Here is a 6,350-nt window from a genome sequence, read left to right on the forward strand (position 1 = left end):
AGGAGAGAACTTCCTAAATTTTTGCAAAAGACAAAAACCTACGGATTCTAGGAGCTGAATGAACCTCAGGAAGATAAACTCAAAGAAATCCATGCTAAGACATATCATAGTCAAACAAAATATTTTTAAAGTGCTGAAAGATAATAACTGCCAACCCAGAACATTTTATATTCTATGGAAATTTCCTTTAGGAATGAAGGGGAAATCAAGACATTCTGACAGGAAAAAAATTAAGATAATTTGTTGCTAGCAGGCCTGTTTTAAAAAAAAAATAGCTAAATGTAGTTCTATAAATAGAAAGGAAATGGTAAAGGAAGAAATCTTGGAATATCAGGAAGCAAGGATATAAGGAAATAACATGGAAAGAGCAAAAAATATGGGTAAATACAATATATTTTCTTCTCCTAAGTTTTCTAAATTATGTTTGATGGTTGAAACAAAAAGTATAACACTGCATAATGAGGGTCTCAAAGTACACAGAGGAAATATTTAAGACAATTAAAGGGACATAAAAGAGGTAAAATTTTTATATTTTATTCAAACTGATAAAATTTCAACAGCAGTTATGTACATATAATGTAATACCTTGATATATATAATGCCTAGAGCAACCACTAAAAAGCTACACAAAGAGATACACTCAAAAACATAAACAAATTTAAATGGAATTCTTAAAAATGTTCAAATAACTCACAGAAAGGCAAGAAAAAGAAAACAGAGAAATGAAAAACAAGGGGAACAGACGAAAAATAAAATGGCCAACTTAGGTCTAATGTATCACTAACTACATTAAACTATACTAAATGTAAATTGTCTAAATACACTAATCAAATTGGCAGACTTGATTTTTTTTTTTAATCTGCTGCATGACGGGGGCCACATTTCATCCTTTTTCCATGTGAGTATCTCCATATTGTAGCACCATTTGCTGAATTTTCATTTGTTTTGGTTTTTTGTTCATTTGCTTGTTTGTTTGGGAGGTGCATGGGCCAGGAATCGAACCTGGGTTCGATTGGCAGGCGAGAATTCTACAACTGAACTACCCCTGCACCCCCAGCAGACTAGATTTTAAAAATGATTCAACTATATGCTGGCCGCAAGAAATTCCCTTCAAATATAATGTTATTTACAGACTAAAATTAAAAGGATTGAAAAAGATATCACATGCAAACCTTAAAAGAAAGCAGAAATGACTACATTAATATCTTATAAAATAGACTTCAGAGCAAAAAAAACTTACCAGGGACAGAAAGGGACATTACATAATGATAAGAGGGTCAATTCACCAAAAATATTCAGCAATCATTGATGTGTATGCATCAAACAAGAGAGTTACAAATGTATGAAGCAAAAACTGATAGAACAAAAAAAAGAAAAAACAAATTCAAATTATAGTTGGAGACTTCAGCACTTCTTTCTTAACAATTCACAGAACAACTAGACAGAAAATCAATAAGGATATAGAATAGCTCAACAACAACATTAACTAATGGGGTCTAATCAACATTTATAGAAAACTCAACCTAGTAACAGCAAAATACATATTCTTTTCAAGTGCCCATGGAACAGATAAAAAGATAGACCATATCCTAGGCCATAAAACAAACCTCAACAAATTTTAAATAATTGAAATAATATAGAGTATGTTTTCTGACCACAATGGAATCATACCAGAAATAAAAACAGAAAGATAATAGGAAAATCTCTAAGTACTTGGAAACTAAACAACACATTTCTAAATAATCCATTGGTAAATGAGAAGGGAAATGAAAAATACATTGAAAAAATACATTTAGCTGTTTCAATATTGAAACAGCTAAAATTAAAGCACAGCATGTCAAAAATTGTGGGCCGCAGCTAAACCAGTGCTAAGGGGGAAACTCATAGCACTTCAATGCACGTGTAAGGAAAAGTCTCAAATCAATAATCTATGCTCCCACCTCAAGAATCTAAAAAAAAAATACAAAAGCAAAATAAACACAAGTAAAAGGGAGAAAATAATAAAGAGATGAAATTGAAAACAAAAACAAAAAAGAAGTAGAGAAATTAGTGAAATAAGAAGCTAGTTCTTTGAAAAGATCAATAAATTGGCAACCCTCTAGCAAGACTGACATATTTCAGGAATGAAACAGGGAATATCACTGCAGTCTCAGCCAACATCAAAAAGATAGTAAGAAAATACTAGAATACTAATTAAATTTGATAAGTTAGATGAAATGGACAAATTCCTCAAAAAGTACAAACTACCACAACTCATTCCATACGATAATTTGAACACCACTATAATCACTGAGGAAACTGAATATGTAATTTTAAACCTACTGAAAAAGAAATTGCCCCTGGAGATTTTTACTAAACATTCAAAGAAGAATTAACACCAAGTCCATACATTCTCTTCCAGAAATAGAACAATTAAGCCAGTATTAACTTGCTGCCAAAACTGAGACAAAGACGGTACAAAGAAAGAAAACCACAGACTGATATCTTTCATGAATATATATGCAAAAATTCTTGACAAAATATTAGCAAATAAAATACATAAATATGTGAAAATAATGATTACCATAATCAAGTGAGAATTATTCCAGGGATGCAAGCCTGGTTCAATATTCCAAGATCAACCACTATAATCCACCACATCAAAAGTCTAAAGAAGAAAATCATATGATCATATCAATTGTTGCATAAAAGCTTTAAGCAGAAATTCAACATACACTCATGATTTTAAAAACACAACTCTCAGAAGACTAGGACTAGAGGAAAACTTCATCAATATGACAAAGAACATCTACCAAAAGAACTACATCAAATATCATACTTGATGGTGAAAGGCTGAAAGCTTCCTACTGAGATCCAGAATAAGGCAAGGATGTCCACTCATACTGGAAGTTCTGGCCAATGCAGCAAGACCAAAAAAGGGGGAAGAAGATAGTTAAACCAGAAAGGAAAAAGTAAAATATTCCTATTTCCAAATGATATGATGGTCTAGGAGAAATTCCCAAGGGATCTACATATTTTTTTAAAACCTCCTAGAACTAATAAGTGAGTTCAGAAAGTAACAGGATATGCAAAAAATTAATTAGATATCTATATATTAGCAGTTAACACCCAGAAACTGAAATTAAGAATGCAATGGCATTTACAATGGCTAAAAAAATAAAGATTAAACAATTAGGTGTAAATCTAACGCAACATGCATGGAAGTTGTATGCTGATAACTACAAAATAATGATGAGTAAAATAAAAGAAGATCCAAATAAATTAAGTGTTCATGGAGTAGAAGATTCAACCTAGTAAAGATGGCAATTATCTGCAAATTGATATTCAGTTTTAAAATAATCCCTATAAAAAACCCAGAAAGATTTTTTTTAGACCTAGAGAAGATTGTTCTAAAATTTATGTGAAAAGGGAAATGAACTAAATGAGCTAAAAACAATTTTGAAAAAGAAAGAAGTGGAGAGATCACTCTACCCAATTTGAAGAGATCATATAGCTGCAATAATCAATGCTGTGTGGTGCTGGTGGAAGGATAAATATATAGATAAATGGAACAGAATAGAAAACCCAAAATTAGACCCACTCAAATATGGCCAACTTCTTTTTGACAAGGGTACAAAAGCAATTCAATGAAGGAAGGATAGTCTTTCCGACAAATAGTACTGGAGTAATTGGACTGCATAAGCAAAAGAGGAAACAAATGAATCTCTATCTTAACTTTGTACAAAATTAATTCAAAATGGATCATGAATTTAAATGTAAAATGAAAAACAATAAAAGTCTTAGAAAATAAGATAGGAGAAAATCTTTGGGATCTACAGCAAAAAGTTCTAAGACATGACACCAAAAGCATGATCCATAAAAGAAAAAAAATCAATAAATTGGACTTCATCAGCATTAAAAACTTTGCTCTACAAAAAATCCTATTAAGAGAATGAAAGAACAAGCTACAGATTAGGAAAAAATATCTTCAAAACAAACATCTGACAAAGGACTCCTACTTTGTCTATATAAGGAATCTCAAAGCACGATAATAAAAAAAAATCCAATTAGAAAATGAGCAAAAGACATTCATCAGTGACAAACAAGTGCATGAAAAGTTACTTAAAATTATTAGCTATTAGGGCAATGCGCATTTAGACCACATTGGCACATCTTCTAAACACACTTCTAGTTTTGTAGTACTAGAACTACTAAAATAGTGACACTACCCGATGCTGGTGAGGATGTGTAGAAAGCTGGATCTCTCATACATTTCTGGGTAGGAATATAAAAAGTATAGCCAGTCTAGAAAACAGTTTGGCAATTTGTTGAAAAACTAAGCGTACACATGCCATATGACTCAACAATTGCACTCCTGGACTACAGAAATAAAAACTGTGCCCACAAAAAAATCTGTACATGATTTTTCAGGGCAATTTTCTTTTTAATAGTCAAAAACTGGAAACAACCAAAATGTCCCTCAATAGCTGAATTTAACCACCCCATGGAATACTTCAGGAATAAAAAGGAATAAACTATTGATGTATACGGGAACTTGGATGACTCTGAAGGGAATTATGCTGAATTAAAAACAAAAGCCAATCTCCAAAGGTCAATCCTGCATTATTTCATTAATATAACATTTTAAAAATGACAAAAAAATTATAGAGATTTTTTCATTTGTTGCCAGGGGTTAAGAATGTTGGGGATGGGGAGTGCTGGGTGTGACTATAAACCGGTGGCATGCACCAATACCAAATTACTGGTTTTCGTAGTTTACTATAATTATGTAAGATGGAACCACAGTGGGAAACTCGGCGAAGAGTACCTGGGACCTCTCTTTACTACCTTTGCAACTTTCTGTGGATCAGTAAAAATGATGGCAGAAGAAAATGGTCTTGGGAAAGTTCTTGCTTTCATAGTGATTTTTGTGTCGGGCTTCCCCTCTGTTAAAATGAGCCCATCCCAAATCCAGACCTGGCACCGTGGGATCAACAATTACATCCTGACCAAAAGGGGGAAAAGAAATGTAATTAATAAAGTATCAGCAGCTGAGAGAGTTCAAATAGAGTCAAGAGGCTACTCTGGAGATTGCTCTTACACAGGCTTCAGGTATACCTTACTACCTATCATAACCTGCCAACCCCCAACCAGGACCATTCCAGCCAATCCTAAAGAACACCTAGGGCAATATAAAAGATTCCACAAGGGTTCCAGGCACTAGAGTAACTTTCCAGAAACCTACAACCTCCAGATGGGTCCGTGGTCCAGATAAGTCCTGAAACCTAGCCCAACCTATCCAGAACATCAGAGAGTTCCATCTCCCTACCCCATATTAGTGACAGACTCTTCAAATGTCAGAAATTTAGAACTGTCATAGCCCAAACACCCCTAGAGAGAGGTATGGAAAGATCAAAGGTGATGGTGGAGTTATACATAGAAGATAGGACTTCACAAATGAATATGAATGTTGAATCATTAAATTGATATCTTTTACTTTCCAGTATCTTAGAGCAGCTCGAAGTAAAAACCTAAAATTGTGAAATTGTACCCCATGTCAAAGTCTGAAATATGTTCTACAACTAATTGTGGTGCTGTGCTTTGAAATTTATAGCTCTTTTGGATATATGTTATTTTTCACAAAAAAAAAAAGGAAAAAAGTCGATTGTGATGACAAAAAGTACTTAAGCCCTCTAACCTCCTATATTCTGGAGTAGCAAGAAGGAAGAATATGAGAGGATCATATGGTAGCCCATGACAAACTCAGGGATCTGTCCTGTAACCACTTGTTGAACAGTGCTTTGAAAACTATTGCTTTTTATTTCTTTGCTTTGTATATATGTTATACTACACAATAAAAAAAAAAAAAGTTTTTAAAAAACGAGCCCATCCCACCCGAGGCTGCACAAGGTTTCCTCTGACTCTTACAATGTCAAATGCATGGCCAGAATTCACTAAATTTCTGTTGCAGACATTTATCCTGGCGCAATGTTGACGCTGTTCTGGGATGCTCTGCAACCTTTCCTGAAGTTTCAAACTCCTCTCCCAGGAAATGCTGGCCTCTGGGAAGGAGCCTGCCTCCAGGAAAGAAAGGCGAGAGGACAGGAAGGCGCTGCAACCTGCAGATTAGGAGCCTGGCGGCGGCAGCCTTTACCTGGTCCACTAGGGAGCAGCAGAGGATGAAGAATGGTTCTTAGCTCTGTGCTGGAGCTGGCAGCATCCCCTACTGACACCCGCAGGTACAAACTCAGCCTGAGCCTGCCCAAAGCCTCATAGTGAGCCCCAGTGCCAAGCAGGGAAGGAGCAGTGAGGTGAGCTCAGTGTGGTCATCCCTGCCATCTGGGGTTACAAGAGATTCCCCTACCCCCTAC

This window comes from Tamandua tetradactyla, chromosome 5 (assembly GCF_023851605.1).
Source record: "Tamandua tetradactyla isolate mTamTet1 chromosome 5, mTamTet1.pri, whole genome shotgun sequence".
In the NCBI taxonomy this organism is placed as follows: Eukaryota; Metazoa; Chordata; class Mammalia; order Pilosa; family Myrmecophagidae; genus Tamandua; species Tamandua tetradactyla.